Source organism: Leopardus geoffroyi, chromosome X, assembly GCF_018350155.1.
Source record: "Leopardus geoffroyi isolate Oge1 chromosome X, O.geoffroyi_Oge1_pat1.0, whole genome shotgun sequence".
In the NCBI taxonomy this organism is placed as follows: Eukaryota; Metazoa; Chordata; class Mammalia; order Carnivora; family Felidae; genus Leopardus; species Leopardus geoffroyi.
In genome coordinates, this window is record NC_059343.1 from 81,766,218 (window position 1) to 81,784,125 (window position 17,908).

A 17,908-nucleotide genomic window follows, 5' to 3' on the forward strand; every position below is an offset into this window, starting at 1 on the left:
ACCCCACAAAAAAAGAGATCTACAGGCCAATATCCTTGATGAATATGGATGCAAAAATTCTCAATAAGATACTAGCAAATCGAATTCAACAGCATATAAAAAGAATGATTCACCATGATCAAGTGGGATTCCTTCCTGGGATGCAGGGCTGGTTCAACATTCACAAATCAATCAATGTGATACATCACATTAATAAAAGAAAAGATAAGAACCACAGGATCCTGTCAATCGATGCAGAAAAGGCCTTTGACAAAATTCAGCATCCTTTCTTAATAAAAACCCTCGAGAAAGTCAGGATAGAAGGAACATACTTAACCATCATCAAAGCCATTTATGAAAACACACAGCTATTATTACCCTCAAAGGGGAAACTGAGAGCTTTCCCCTGAGATCAGGAACACGACAGGGATGCCCACTCTCACCGCTGTTGTGTAACATAGTGTTGGAAGTGCTAGCATCAGCAATCAGACAACAAAAGGAAATCAAAGGCATCAAAATTGGCAAAGATGAAGTCAAGCTTTCGCTTTTTGCAGATGACATGATATTATACATGGAAAACCCGATAGACTCCACCAAAAGTCTGCTAGAACTGATACATGAATTCCGCAAAGTCACAGGATACAAAATCAATGTACACAAATCAGTTGCATTCTTATACACTAACAATGAAGCAACAGAAAGAGAAATAAAGAAACTGATCCCATTCACAATTGCACCAAGAAGCATAAAATACCTAGGAATAAACCTAACCAAAGATGTAAAGATCTGTATGCTGAAAAATATAGAAAGCTTATGAAGGAAATTGAAGAAGATATAAAGAAATGGGAAAACATTCCGTGTTCATGGATTGGAAGAATAAATACTGTTAAAATGTCAATACTACCCAGAGCTATCTACACATTCAATGCAATCCCAATCAAAATTGCACCAGCATTCTTCTCAAAGCTAGAACTAGTAATCCTAAATTTTGTATGGAAACACAAAAGGACCCAAATAGCCAAAGTAATTTTGAAGAAGACCAAAGCAGGAGGCATCACAATCCCAGACTTTAGCCTCTACTACAAAGCTGTCATCATCAAGACAAACAGACACATAGACCAATGGAATAGAATAGAAACCCCAGAACTAGACCCACAAACGTATGGCCAACTCATCTTTGACAAAGCAGGAAAGAACATCCAATGGAAAAAAGACAGTCTCTTTAACAAATGGTGCTGGGAGAACTGGACAGCAACATGCAGAAGAATGAAACTAGACCACTTTTTTGCACCACTCACAAAAATAAACTCAAAATGGATAAAGGACCTGAATGTGAGACAGGAAACCATCAAAACCCTAGAGGAGAAAGCAGGAAAAAAACCTCTCTGACCTCAGCCGCAGCAATTTCTTCCTTGACACATCCCCAAAGGCAAGGGAATTAAAAGCAAAAATGAACTACTGGGACATCATGAAGATAAAAAGCTTCTGCACAGCAAAGGAAACAAGCAACAAAACTAAAAGGCAACCAACGGAATGAGAAAAGATATTTGCAAATGACATATCGGACAAAGGGCTAGTATCCAACTATAAAGAGCTCACCAAACTCCACACCCGAAAAATAACCCAGTGAAGAAATGGGCAGAAAACATGAATAGACACTTCTCTAAAGAAGACATCCAGGGGCGCCTGGGTGGCGCAGTCAGTTGAGCGTCCGACTTCAGCCAGGTCACGATCTCGCGGTCCGTGAGTTCGAGCCCCGCGTCGGGCTCTGGGCTGATGGCTCGGAGCCTGGAGCCTGTTTCCGATTCTGTGTCTCCCTCTCTCTCTCTGCCCCTCCCCCGTTCATGCTCTGTCTCTCTCTGTCCCAAAAATAAATAAACGTTGAAAAAAAAAATTAAAAAAAAAAAAAAAAAAAAAAAAAGAAGACATCCAGATGGCCAACAGGCACATGAAAAAATGCTCAAAATCGCTCCTCATGAGGGAAATACAAATCAAAACCGCACTCAGATATCACCTCATGCCAGTCAGAGTGGCTAAAATGAAAAAATCAGGAGACTATAGATTTGCTGGAGAGTATGTGGAGAAACGAAGCCCTTGCACTCTTGGTGGGAATGCAAACTGGTGCAGCCGCTCTGGAAAACAGTGTGGAGGTTCTTCAAAAAATTAAAAAGAGACCTAGCCTATGACCCAGCAATAGCACTGCTAGGAATTTACCCAAGGGATACAGGAATGCTGATGCATAGGGGCACCTGTTCCCCAATGTTTATAGCAGCACTCTCTACAATAGCCAAATTATGGAAAGAGCCTAAATGTCCATCAACTGATGAATGGATACAGAAATTGTGGTTTATATACACAATGGAATACTACATAGCAAAGAGAAAGAATGAAATATGGCCCTTTGTAGCAACGTGGATGGAACTGGAGAGTGTGATGCTAAGTGAAATAAGTCATACAGAGAAAGACAGATACCATATGTTTTCACTCTTATGTGGATCCTGAGAAACTTAACAGAAGTCTATGGGGGAGGGGGAAAAAAAGAGGTTAGAGAGGGAGAGAGCCAAAGCATAAGAGACTCTTAAAAACTGAAAACAAACTGAGGGTTGATGGGGGGTGGGAGGGCAGGGAGGGTGGGTGATGGGTACTGAGGAGGGCAACTTTTGGGATGAGCACTGGGTGTTGTATGGTAACCAATTTGACAATACATTTCATATAAAAAAAAAAAAAACTTTTATGTGTGTAGCAACAATTCCGGGTTTAACTTAAGCAGTGTCCATGATAGAAGCATCTCTTCCCCTTTTTAAAATCAGAAAATCTATACTCCTCAAGGAAAGGATTAAACGTTATTAAAAATTTTTAAAAAAGGAGTTACAACCAGCAGCAGAGTAATACAAATGATTATAAGACACTATTACAAAAAAAAATTATATGCCAACAAACTGGACAAAAAAATTATAAATGCCTAGAAACATACACTGCTCCTAAACTGAATCAGTAATAAATAGAAAATCTGAACAAACCAATTACTAGTAACAAAATTCAATCAGTAATCCAAAAATCACAGCAAACAAAAGTCCCAGACCAGATGGCTTCACAGGTGAATTCTACTAAACATTTATGGAAGAGTTAATACCTATCTTTTACAAACTGTTCCAAGAAATAGAAGAGGAAGAAATATTTTCAAATTCATTCTGTAAGATTAGCACTGCCCTAATACCAAAACCAGACAAAGACACTACAAAAAAATTTACAGACCAGTATCTCTTCTGATGGACAATGATGCAAAAATCCTGACCAAATTATTAGCAAACCAAATTCAACAATACATTAAAATACATTAAAACAATACATTAAACTGCTTAAGTTAAACCTGGAATTGTTGCTACACAGATAATAAAAGTTTGTTTTTTTTTTTTAATACGATCAAATGGGATTTATCCTAGGGATGCATGGATGGTTCAATATCTGCAAACCAATCAACGTGAAACGCCATATTAACAAAATAAAGGATACAAATCATATGTTCATCTCAGTAGATGCAAAAAAAGCATTTGACAAAATTCAATATCCATTCAGAATAAAAATTTTTAAAAAAGAGCGTTTAGAGGGAACAAACCTCAACATGATAAAGACATTATATGACAATCCCACAGACAACATCATAATCAATCATAAAAAGCTAAAAGCTCTTCCACTAAGATCAGGAACAGGACAAGGATGTCTACTCCCATCATTTTCACTGAACATAGTACTGAAGTCCTAGACACAGCAATCAGACAAAAGAAAGGGATAAAAGCCATCTAAATTGGTAAGGAAGAAGTAAGTAAAAACTGTCACCATTTACTGACTGCATGATACCATACATAGAAAACCCTAAAAATTCCACCAAAAAACTATTTGATGTAATAAATGAATTCAGTAAAGTTTCAGGATACAAAAATATAAAGAAATCTGTTGTGTTTCTATACACTACTAATAAAATAGCAGTAAGAAAACAATACAATTTACAATTTTACCAATGAGGATACAATACCTACGAATAAACTTAATCAAGGAAGTGAAAAACCTGTACTGTGAAAACTTTAAAACATTGATGAAAGAAATTGAAGACTACACAAAGAAAAAGAAAGACATTGCATGCTCATGGATTGGGAGAAGAAATATTGTTAAAACGTCCAAGCCACCCAAAGCAATCTACAGATCCAATGCAATCTTTAGCAAAATACCAACATTTTTCACATGACTAGAACAAATAATCTTATAATTTGTATGGGAACATAAAAGACCCCAAATAGCCAAAGCAATCTGTAAAAAGAAGAACAAAGCTGGAGGTATAACAATCACAGATTTTAAGATACACTACAAAGCTTTAGTAATCAAAATAGTATGGTAATGGCACAAAAATAGATACATAGATGAATGGAACAGAATAGAAGACCCGGAAATAAACCCATGTTTATATGGACAATTCTATGACAAATTACAAGAATATACAATGGCGAAGGGCACCTGGGTGGCTCAGTTGGTTAAGTGTCCGACTCTTGATTTTGGCTCAGGTCATGATCTCACTATTCATGAGATCAAACCCTGTGTCGGGCTCTATGCTGACAGCGCGTGGAGCCTGCTTGAGATTCCCTCTCTGCCCATCTCTTTGCCCATCCCCCACTCATGCACATGCACTCACTCTCTTTCAAAATAAAGAAACATTTTTTTTTTATAAAAGAATATACAATGGAAGAAGACATTCTCTTCAATAAATGGTGCTGAGAAAACTGGACAGCTACATGCAAAGGAATGAAACTGGACCACTTTCTAACACTACACAAAAATATATTCAAAATGGGTTAAAGACCTAAATGTGAGACATGAAACCATAAAGTCCTAGAGGAAAACATATGCAATAATATCTTTAACATCAGTCAAGGCAGTATTTTTCTAGATATGCCTCCTCAGGCAAGGGAACCAAAAGCAAAATTAATCTATTGGGACTACGCCAAAATAAAAAGCTTTTGTACAGTGAAGGAAACCATCAACAAAACAAAAAGGCAACTTATTGAATGGAAGAAGATATTTGCAAATGATATATCTATAGGCACCTAACATCCATAACCAGCTAACATCCAAAATATATAAAGAATTTCTACAACTCAATACCACAGAAACAAAGAATCCAATTAAAAAATGGGCAGAGGACCCGAACAGTTTTCCAAAGAAGATATACAGACAGCCATTAGACACATGGAAAGATGCTCAACATCACTAATTATCAGGGAAATACAAATCAAAACCACAATGAGATATCACCTCACACACCTGTCAAAACAAAAAATAAGTTTTAGCAAGAATGTGGACAAAAGGAAGCCTTGTGTGTTGTTGATGGGAATAGAAATTAGTGAAACTATTGTGGAAAATAGTATGAAGGTTCCTCAAAAAATTAGAAATAGAATTACCATATGATCCAGTAATTCCACTACCAGGTATTTACCCAAAGAAAACAAAAACATTAACTTGAAAAGATATATGCATCCGTAGGTTTACTGCAGCATTATTTACAATAGCCTAGATATGGATGCAACCCAAGTGTCCATCCATAGATGAGTGGATGATGAAGATGTGATACACACACACACACACACACACACACACACACACACACACACACAATGGAATATTACTCAGCCATAAAAAAGAATGAGATTTTACCATTTGCATCCATACCAATGGACCTAGGAAGTATATAAGGCTAAGTGAAATAAGTCAGAGAAAGACAAATGCCATATGATTTCACTGATATGTATATTTTAGGACACAAAACAAATGAACCATCTAAGAGACCATCAAAAAACCAAACTCTTAAAATACAAAACTGTTAGTTGCCAGAGGGGATATGGGTGGGAGGAGGGGTGAAATAAAGAGAATCAAGAGTACAGCTATCTCGGGGGGCGACTGAGTGGCTCAGTCAGTTAAGTGTTTGACTTCAGCTTAGGTCATGCTTTCACAGCTCATGAGTTCAAGCCCTACTTCGAGCCCTGTGCTGACAGCTCAGAGCCTGGAGCCTGCTTTGGATTCTGTGTCTCCATCTCTCTCTGCCCTTCACGAACTCAGGCTCTCTCTCTCTCTCTCTCTCTCTCTCTCAAAAGTAAATTAACATTAAAAAATTTACAAAAAAAAGAGTATACTTATCTTGGGACACCTGGGTGGCTCAGTCAGTTAAGCATCTGACTTAGGCTCAGGTCATGATCTCATGGTTTCTGAGTTTGAGCCCCACATCGAGTTCTGCGGTGACAGCTCAAAGCCTGGAACCTGCTTCAGATTCTCTGCCTCCATCTCTCTCCGCCCCTCCACTGTTTGCTCATGCGTGCTCTCTTTCAAAAACAAACATTTTTTTTTTCAAAAGCGTAAACTTATCCTGATGGCAAGAGTAATGTACATAATTGTTGAATCATTATACTGTATTGCTGAAACTCATAACACTGTATGTTAATTTTACATCAATACAATTACACATGGATATCTTTAAAGAAGAGTAAACTTAACAAAGGAGGTGCTTTTAATGCTAAAAACTACAGGGGCACCTGGGTGGCTTGGTCGGTTAAGCGTCTGACTTCAGCTCACTTCATGATCTTGCAGTCTGAGTTTGAGCCCCCGTGTCAGGCTCTGTGCTGACAGCTCAGAGCCTGGAGCCTGCTTCCGTTTCTGTGTCTCCCTCTCTCTCTGCCCTTCCCCCACTCATGCATGTGCGCGCGCGCACGCGCTCTCTCTCTCTCTCAAAAATAAATATTTAAAAAAAATTTAAATGCTAAACTCTACAAAAGGATTCTGAAAGAAATTAAGGAATACATAAATAGAAAGACACCTCATGTTCATGAGTTGGGAGATTTGATATTGTTTTGATGCTAATACCACTGAAAGCGACCTACAAATTCAAAGCAATCCCTAGTAAATTCCCAAAGACATTTTTGCAGAGATAGAAAAATCTATCATAAAATTCACATGGAATCTCAAGGGATTCTGAATAGTCACAATAATCTTGAAAAAGAAAAAAGTTTGAGGTCTCACACTTCCTTATTTCAGAACTTACTACAAAACTACAATAATCCAAATAGTTTGATACTGGCATATAGACAGACATGTAGATCAATGAACTAGAGAGCCCAAAAATAAACTCTCACATTTATGTTCAAATGACTTTCAACAAACGTGCCAAAACCATCCAATGGGGGAAAAAAGCAGTCTTCCAACAAATAGTGCTGGGACAACTGGATATCCATATGCAAAAGGATGAAGTTGAACCCTTATCTAAACCACATACAAAATTATCTCAAGTTAGATCAAAGACCTAAATGTAACAGCTAAACCTATGAAACCCTTAGAAGAAAATATAGGAGAAAAGTTTCATGACGTTGGATTTGACAAAGAGTTCTTAGATATGACACCAAATGCACAGGCAACAAATAAAAAAGATAAGTTAGACTCCATCAGAATTAAAACCTTTTGTGCTTCAAAGGATACTATCAACAGAGAAAAGGCTACATACAAAGTGGGAAAAAATATTTGCAAGTTATATATCTGACAAGGGATAAGTATCCAGTATAAAAAAAAATACTACAACTCAAGAACAAAAAAAACAACCCAATTAAAAAATAGAAAAGGGGGAGGAGTTAAGATGGTGGAGGTGTATGGGGACCCTAAGCTGGTCTTGTCCCTAGAACACAGCTAGATATCAAATCATTCTAAACACCCAAAACATCAACCAGAGGTCTGAGAGAACAAAAACTGCAAGTCTACAAGTATAAAAGCAACCACGTTTTAGAAGGTAGGAGATGTGAGAGTTCACTTGGGGGAGATATAACTGTGGGTACAGTGGCGGGGAGGGAGCATGCCTATGGAAGCTACTACAAACTACCATAAGCAGCAGAGCGCAAAATATGAACTTTTAGAAGTCCACTACTGTGGCGGATGCGCCTGACTTAAACATGCTCAGGTGGTGACATGGGGCAAAATCCCAGGACTGACAAGGTGATCTGAGGATCCCTTGGGTCACAAGAAGGACGGCTGGCACCAACGTGCTTCACTGTTTTCAGGCATAGGAGTCAGGACTCTGGTTGAGGGCAACGAGCCAGGGTGCCAGCTTTCTGCTCCATTTTATCATGAACTCTGAATGGCTGCACGGTTCAAAATTGCTACACAGCTGTGCAACCATACTCCTTACATGGCAAGCAAATGGCAAAAGTGCCCTGAGACCCTCCCCCAGAAGAACAACACAGGTCCATGCCACAGAAGTCCCTAAAATTTGGTGATGTGAAACTCAGTCATACGCCTGAGACAAAAAACTTGGACACAGGCAGGGTGAACACAGGGTTCTGACAGAAACCAGGAAGACAAGACGGGTGACTGATTGCTCTTCTGTGAAGAGTGGGGGATGCGAACTTCCAGCTCCAGGGCTAGAGAGAGGGGTGCCACCACATTCATCCCAACTATCAGCACTAAAAGTCTTCAGGGAGCAAAACAGCGCCAGTGAGCTGGCCAGGAAGCACCCAGATTAGGGAAGTACCAGATTAGGAAGCACCGCTTACACTAAGCCCCACCCCCCTGAGTCCTGCAGGTGCATCTCCACTAGGGCAGGTGCACCTGAGAATCAGTGTAACAGGCCTCTCCCCTAGAAGACCAGCACAAACAACTCACTTGTGCCAAGTCTACTGATCACAGAGTGCTGCAAAGCCTAATCTGGTGAAGAACACAGATATCAAAATCCAAGAAGCACAGAAAATTCCCACTAACTTCAACAAAAGCTGACCATTGCCAAGGCATATGATAGTCAAATTCACAAACTACAGACAAGGAAAGAATCCTGAAAGCAGTGAGGGAAAGACAGTCTTTAACCTACAAGGGTAGAGAGATCAGGTTCACAGCAGATCTGTCAACAGAAACCTAGCAGGCCAGAAAGGAATGGCAGGATATATTCAATATGCTGAATGGGGAAAATATGCAGCCAAGAAGTCTTTGTCCAGAATGGCCATCATTCAGAATAGAAAGAGAAATAATGAGTTTCCCAAACAAACAAAAACTAAGTTTGTGACCACTAAACCAGCTATGTAAGAAATTTTGAGGACTCTTTGAGTGGAAAAAAAAAAAAAAGACCAAAAGCAACAATGACTAGAAAGTACCAGAGAACATCACCAGAAACACCAACTCTACAGGCAAAACAATGGCACTAAATTCACATCTTTCAATAATCACTCTGAATGTAAATGGACTAAATGTTCCAACAAAAGACATAGGGTATCAGAATGGATAAGAAAACAAGACCCATCTATATACTGCCTACAAGACATTCATTTTAGACCTAAAGACACCTGCAGATTGAAAGTGAGGGGATGGAGAACCATCTATCATGCTAATGGACATTGAAAGAAAGCTGGAGTACCTATACTTATATCAGACAAACTAGATTTAAAGAAAAATTCTTAATGTTTATTTATTTTTGAGAGAGACACGGACAGAGCATGAGCGGGGGAGGTGAAGAGAGAGAAGGAGACAAAGAATCTGAAGCAGGCTCCAGGCTCTGGGCTGTCAGCATAAAGCCATACACAGGGCTCCAACCCATGAACCACAAGATCATGACCTGAGCTGAAGTTGGACACTTAACCGTTGGAGCCAACCAGGTGTCCCCAACAAACTAGATTTTAAAACAAAGACTGTAACAAGAGATGAAGAAGGGCATGATATCATAATTAAGGGGTCTATCCATCAAGAAGATCTAACAATTGTAAATATTAATGCCCCCAAGTTGGCACCCAAAAAATATAAATCAATTAATAACAAACACAAACAAACTCTTTGATAATAATACAATAATTGTAAGGGACTTCAGCACCCTACTTACAGCAATGGACAGCTCAGCTAAGCAGAAAATCAACAAGGAAACAATGGCTTTGTATGACACACTGGACCGGATGGACTTAACAGATATATTCAGAACATTTCATCCTAAAGCAGAATATACATTCTTCTCAAGTGCACATGGAACATTATCCAAAATAAATCACATACTGGGTTACAAATCAGCCCTCAACAAACACAAAAGGACTGAGATCATATCATGCATATTTTCAGACCACAATGCTATGAAACTTGAAGTCAACCACAAGAAAAAATTTGGAAAGCCCTCAAATACATGGAGGTTAAAGGACATCATACTAAAGAATAAGTAGGTTGAGGTGCCTGGGTGGCTCAGTGGGTTAAGCGTCTGACTTCGGCTCAGGTCATGATCTCATGGTTCCTGAGTTTAAGCCCTGCATCAGGCTCCCTGCTGTCAGCACAGAGCCTGCTTCAGATCCTCTGTCTCCCTCCCTCTTAGCCCCTCTCCCGCCTGTGCTCGCTTGCACTCTCTCTCTCAAAAATAAACATTAAAAGAAGAATGAACTTGTTAACCATGAAATTAAAGAAGAAATTAAATACATGGAAGCAAATGAAAACACCATAGTCCTAAACCTTTGGGATGCAGCCAAGGCAGTCCTAAGAGGGAATTATATTACAATACAGGCCCATCTCAGGAAGCAAGACAGGTCTCAAATATACAACCTAGCTAGCCTTACACCTAAAGGGGCTATATAAGTAACAAATAAAGCCTAAAGCCAGCAGAAGAGAAATACTAAAGAACAGAGCAGACATAAATGACAGAATCAAAAACAACAGAACCTATCAATGATACTATGAGCCAGTTTTTTTAAAGAACAAAATTGATAAACCCCTAGTCAGACTTCTCAAAAAGAAAAAAGGACCTAAAGAGATAAAATCACGAATGAAAGAGGAGAGATGATAACCAACACTACAGAAATAGAAACAATTACTAGAGAAAACTATGAAAAATTACATGCCAACAAACTGGGTAATCAAGAAGAAATGGAAATATTCCTAGAAACTTACAAACTACCAAAACTGAAACAGGAAGAAATAGAAAATCTGAACAGACCCATAACCAGCAAAGAAATTGAAACAGTAGTCAAAAACCTCCCAACAAACAAAAGTCCTAGGCCTGATGGTTTCCCTGGGGAATTCTACCAGACACTTAAATGAAGAGTTAATACCTATTTTTCTCAAACTGTTTCAAAAGATAGAAATGAAAGGAAAACTTCCAAACTCATTCTACAAAGCCAGCGTTACCCTGACTCCAAAGCCAGAGACCCCACTAAAAAGGTAAGTTACAGGCCAATATCCCTGATGAACACAGATGTAAAAATTTTCAATAAAATATTAGCAAATCAAATTCAACAGAACATTAAAAGAATTTACCATGATCAAATGGGGTGTATTCTTGGGCTGTATACAGGGTTGGTTCAATATCTGCAAATCAATCAACGTGATATACCACATTAATAAAAGAAAGGATAAGAAGCATACGATCCTGTCAATATATGCAGAAAAAGCATTTGACAAAATACAGCATCCATTCTTGATTAAAACCTTCAACAAAGTAGGGATAGATGGAATATACTCAACATCATAAAGGCCATATACAAAAGACACACAGCTCACTTTGTCCTCAATGGGGAAAACCGAGTGCCTTTTCCCTATGGTTAGGAACAAGACAAGGATGTCCACTCTCACCATTACTATTTAACACAGTATTGAAAGTTTTAACCTCAGCAATCAGACAACAAAAAGAAATAAAAGGCATCCAAATTGAAGAATTCAAACTTTCACTATTTTCAGATGATATAATCCTCTATGTAGAAAATTCAAAAGACTCCACCAAAACACTGCTAGAAGTAATACATGAATTCAGCAGTCACAGGATATAAAATCAACATGCAGAAATCTGTTGCATTTCTATACACCAATAATGAAGCAGCAGAAAATGAAATCAAGGAATCAACCCCATTCGCAATTGCACCAAAAACAATTAGATATCTAGGAATAAACCTAACCAAGAGGTAAAAGATCTGAACTATCTAAACTATAGAAGACTTATACAAGAAATTGAAGAGGACACAAAGAAATGGAAAAGTATTCCATGCTCATGGATTGGAAAAACAAATTGTTAAAATGTCAATACTACCCAAAGCAATCTATACATTTAATGCAATCCCTATCAAAACACCATCAGAATTTCTCACAGAGCTAGAACAAACAATCCTAAAATTTGTATAGAACCATAAATTACCCCAAATAGCCAAAGCAATTCTGAAAAAGAAAAACTAAACTGGAGGCATCATGATTCCAGATTTCAAGCTCTAGTACAAAGCTTTAGTCATGAAGACAATATAGTACTGGCACAAAAACAGAGACATAGGTCAATGGAACAGAACAGAAAATCCAGAAATGGACCTACAACTATATGGTCAATTCACCTCCAACAAAAGAGGAAAGACTATCTAAAGGAAAAAAGACACTCTCTTCAACAAATGGTTTTGGGAAAACTGGACAGCAACATGCAGAAGACTGAAACTGGACCATTTTCTTATACTATATGCAAAAATTAATTCAAAATGGATGAAAAGACCTAAATGTGAGATAGAATACCATCAAGATCCCAGAGGAGAACAAAGGCAGCAACCTGTTTGACCTTGGCTACAGCAACTTCCTACTAGACACATCACCAGCGACAAGGTAAACAAAAGCAAATATGCACTATTAGGACTTCATCAAGATAAATAGCTTCTGCACAGCTAAGAAAACAATCAATGAAACTAAAAGGCAACCTACAGAATGAGAGAAGACATTTGCAAACAACATACGTAAAAACTGGTTAGCATCCAAAATCTATAAAAAACTTATCAAAACACCCAAAAAGCAAATAATTCAGTTCAGAAATAGGCAGGGGCTCCAGGGTGGCTCAGTCGGTTATGTGTCTGACTCTTGATTTCCACTCAAGTTATGATCTCATAGTCATGAGAACAAGCCCCATATCAGGCTCCATGCTGACCACATGGACTGTGCTTGGGATTCTCTCTCTTCCTCTCTTTGTCCCCCACAACCCGCAGTCTCTCTCTCCCTCTCTCTCAAAATAAATAAAAAGAAAAGAGAAATGGGCAGAAGACATGAATAGACATTTTCCAAAGAAGACATCCAGATGGCTAACCAACACATGAAATATACTCAATATCACTCATCATCAGGGAAATACAAATCAAAACCACAATGAGCTACCACCTCACACCTGTCAGAATGGCTAAAATTAACAACACAGTAAACAACAGGTGTTGGCAAGGATGCGGGGAAAGGGGAACTGTCTTGCACTGTTGGTAGGAATGCAAACTAGTACAGCCACTCTGGAGAACATATGGAGGTTCCTCAAAAACCTAAAAATAGAATTACCCTACAATCCAGCAATTGCACTATTAGGTATTTACCCAAAGGATACAAAAATACTAATTTGAGGGTGTACATGCACCCCAAGGTTTATAGCAGCATTATCAACAATAGCCAAAATATGAAGAGAGCCCAAATGTCCACTGACTGATAAATGGATAAAGAAGATGTGGTATATATATACAATGGAATATTACTCAGCCATCAAAATAGAATAAACCTTGCAATTTGCAATGATGTGAATGGAGCTAGAATGTACTATGCTAAGCTAAGTAAGTCAAAGAAAGACAAATACTGTATGATTTCACTCATATGTGGAATTTAAGAAACAAGACAGATCATATGATTTCACTCATGTGGAATTTAAGAAACAAAACAGATGAACATATGGGAAGGGAGAGGGAAAGATGAGAGAGGGAAACAAACCACAAAAGACTCTTAATGATAGAGAACAAACTGAGGGTTGATGGAAGGAGGTGGGTGAGGAATGGGCTAGATGGGTGATGGGTATTAAAAAGGGCACTTTTTATGATGAGCACTGGGTGTTGTATGTGACTAATCACTTAAGTCTCCTCCTGAAACCAATATTGCACTATATTCTAACTAAACTTTAAATTAAAAAAATAAGAAAAGGACCCAAATATACATTTTTCCAGAAAAGATATATAAGTGGCCAATAGCATACGAAAAGATGTTCAACCTTACTCATCACTAGGTATGAGATAATAGAAAATACACATACAGGTCTCTGCACCTGATTCTCCATTTAGAATTCCTAAAACCCTTATAATTTCAAAGTGATAAAAGCACAAGGAGTGTCTCTTATTCTAATATTTGGTCTTTGACGCCATCCCTGATACAGGGCTCCTACGTCCCTTGTAAATTCCTAAGTGATAACTGTATTAGTGGCATCTTTTGCCATAATGAAGCAACTCTGGGTGGGCTCCTGGATGGGGGCTGGTCACCAAATAACCAAGCGGTAATTAGATGTTGGAATTGTCAGCCCCTCCACCCCTATCCCCCAGAGAGGGAAGTGAGGCTGGAAATGGAGTTAGTGATTGATCTTGCCTAAGTGATGAAGTAGGTAGGGAGTTCATAGAGCTTCCAGGTAGGTGAACACATCCATATACCAATAGGGTCACACATCCCAACTCCACAAGGACAGAAGCTCCTGCACTCAGGACCTTCCCAGACTTCACCCTATGAATCTCTTCACCTGGCTGTTCATCTGTATCCTTTATCATATCCTTTATTTTTTTTTATTTTTTAATGTTTATTTATTTTTGAAGGAGAGAAAGAGTGTGAGCAGGGGAAAGGCAGAGAAAGAGGGAGACGCAGAATCCAAAGCAGGCTCCAGGCTCTGAGCTGTCAGCACAGAAGCCCGACACGAGGCTCAAACCCACAGGCTGTGAAATCATGGCCTGAGCTGAAGTCAGACGCTTAACTGACTGAACCACCCAGGCGCCCCTATCATATCCTTTAATAAACTAGTAAATATTAGCAACTATTTTCCTGAGGTCTGTGAGCTGCTCTAGCAAAGCAACTGAACCCAAGTTTATAGCCAGTCAGTCAGAAGCACAGGTGACAACTTAAACTTGCAACTGCCATCTGAAATGGCGTAAGGGCAGTCTTGTGGGATTAGCCCTTAACCTGTGGGAATCTGACACTATCTCCAGGTGTCAGAATTGAGTTAAACTATGGGACACCCAGCTAGTGTTACAGAGAATTGCTTGCTGTGGGGAAAAATTCCCACACATTTGGCAACCAGAAATGTGAAAAGTAAATTATTCTGAGTGAAAATAAAGGAGACAGGAGAGGAAAACAGTAGGTTTTCCAATATAGTAGTGAAATGAAAATCAAAACCACAATGGAATACACTTCACAACTATTAGGGTGGCTTTTACTCAAAAAAGAAATAAGTAAATAAAAAATATTGGTGAGGATGAAATGGGAACCCCTACATATTGCTGATGGGAATGTGAAATGGTGAAGCCTCTGTGGCAAATGGTATGGTAGTTCCTCAAAAAATTAAACATAGAATTACCACATGATCTAGCAATTACACCTCTGGATATATACCCAAAAGAATTTAAAGCAGGAACTCAAACACAATACGTATTTGTACTCCCATGTTCATAGCAACATTATCCACAATAGCCAAAAGATGGAAGCGACCCAAGTGTCCATAAAAGGATGAATGGATAAACAAATTTTGGTATGTACAGACAACAGAATATTACTCAGTCTTAAAAGGGAAGGAAATTCTGGCACATGCTACAACACGGATGAACCTTGAAGACACTACGCTAAGTGAAATAAGCCCGTCACAAAAGGAAAAATAGTATTAAGATTCCACTTATATGAGGTACCTAAAGTAGTCAAATTTATAGACACAGAGAGTAGCATGATGGCTGCCAGGGGCTGATGGGGGGCAAGAATGGGGGATTAATGTTTAATGGTATGGAGTTTCTATTTGGGAAAATAAAGAGGTTCTAGAGATGAATAATTATGATGGTTGGACAATGTGAATATACTTAATGCCACTGAATTGTACACTTAAAAATGGTTAAAATGGTAAATTTTGTTACATATACTTTGCCACAACAACAAATATATAGAGCACACTTTTAAACAATCTCCCCGGTTTTGTGAGACTCAAGTACGATCTATGTAGAAAAGCTCTGTAACCTATACAGCCCTTCACAAATATTAGCTCTTTCTAATCACTATCACCCTGTTTCCCCCAACCTGATAGCATTATCTACATGTTTTATCTAGCCATGCTCACCCAGAAGCACACTGTTGGAGTTTAAGTGTGGTACACTGATATCCACCTTTGTTTTGCTAAACCCTGGGTTCCATGTGTCAATGCAACAGTCTCCCAGAATTCTGGTTCTGAAACAGAACAAGCCCACCAAAGACATAAGTTTTAGACAAGCCTGATTGGATTCTAGAGAAAAAATTCAAGAGACTTCCTCCTCTTACCCAGCTTTCCCCAATGCTTGGTTTGGAAGCAGTTCTCATTCAGCAGCAAGAGGTCACCATGCCATTGTCAACAACAAGGAAAATCTTACTCCAATTCAGTTGACCACCTAACTCCCTGGCCTGCTACCAAGCAATGTACCTCAGAAGGCAGCCCTTAAGCAGGTGAACAATCTTGTATCTTCTGGATTCTAGGAAACAAATAGAGGAAATGTAGTCATTAAGCATCAGTTGAGAAAAGTAATTAGATAATAAAAATGAAAATGCTAAAATCTAAAGACCACATGATCAGCTTTGATGGACTGCACAATTCTCTACATTGTAGCTTCAGAGATGAACCCTCAAATACTCATAGAAAGTAAAAATATTGCTGCAGAACCAGTGTGATAATGCAGTAGTGCAAAACTTAGAATGATGTTTCTGGAAAGCAAGCCAAATGGAACCTACAAACAAATACTGAGCAAGATCTGTGTCAGCATTTAGGTGCTCTCTGAGAGCCCCAAGTTTCCTTAACTATTACATGTGCTGCTTACTGAGAATTTCTCCTAACATAGGTAATGCTACAGTGCTATCTGAAATCTTTTTCATGCAATGATGTATACTCAGGAGTTCCTGCCTTTGCAGATAGTCCCTGGAGGACCAATGAGGGATTTTATTCCATGGCTCTTTGAGGAGCTTTAAATGCACATCAAACATGAAGTAGTACTTAGCCCAGCCTTGGAAATTTGACTTTCTACGGCCAAGTCTCTGTACCCTCACATTCTCTTTTTTTTAATATGAAATTTATTATCAAATTGGTTTCCATACAACACCCAGTGCTCCTCCCAACAGGTGCCCTCCTCAATGCCCATCACCCACTTTCCCCTCCCTCCCACCCCCCATCAACCCTCAGTTTTTAAGAGTCTCTTATGGTTTGCCTCCTTCCCTCTCTTTTTTTTCCTCCTTCTCCTCCCCCATGGTCTTAAGTTTCTCAGGATCCACAGAAGAGTGAAAACATATGGTATCTGTCTTTCTCTGTATGGCTTATTTCATTTAGCATCACACTCTCCAGTTCCATCTACGTTGCTACAAAAGACCATATTTCATTCTTTCTCATTGCCACATAGTATTCCATTGTGTATATAAACTACAGTTTCTTTATCCATTCATCAGTTGATGGACATTTAGGCTCTTTCCATAATTTGGCTATTGTTGAGAGTGCTGCTATAAACATTGGGGTACAAGTGCCCCTACACATCAGCACTCCTGTATCCCTTGGGTAAATTCCTAGCAGTGCTATTGCTGGGTCATAGGGTAGATCTATTTTTAATTTTTTGAGGAACCTCCACACTGTTTTCCAGAGTGGCTGTACCAGTTTGCATTCCCACCAACAGTGCAAGAGGGTTCCCGTTTCTCCACATCCTCTTCAGCATCTATAGTCTCCTGATTTGTTCATTTTGGCCACTCTGACTGGCGTGAGGTGATATCTGAGTGTGGTTTTGATTTGTATTTCCCTGATGAGGAGTGATGTCGAGCATCTTTTCATGTGTCTATTGTGTGCCCTCACAGTCTTGAATGTCATTGCTTGCTTCACTTATACTTATCCAAGATTCTTAGTATCATCCACAAGACTAAATAAGAACTCAAGATTTTT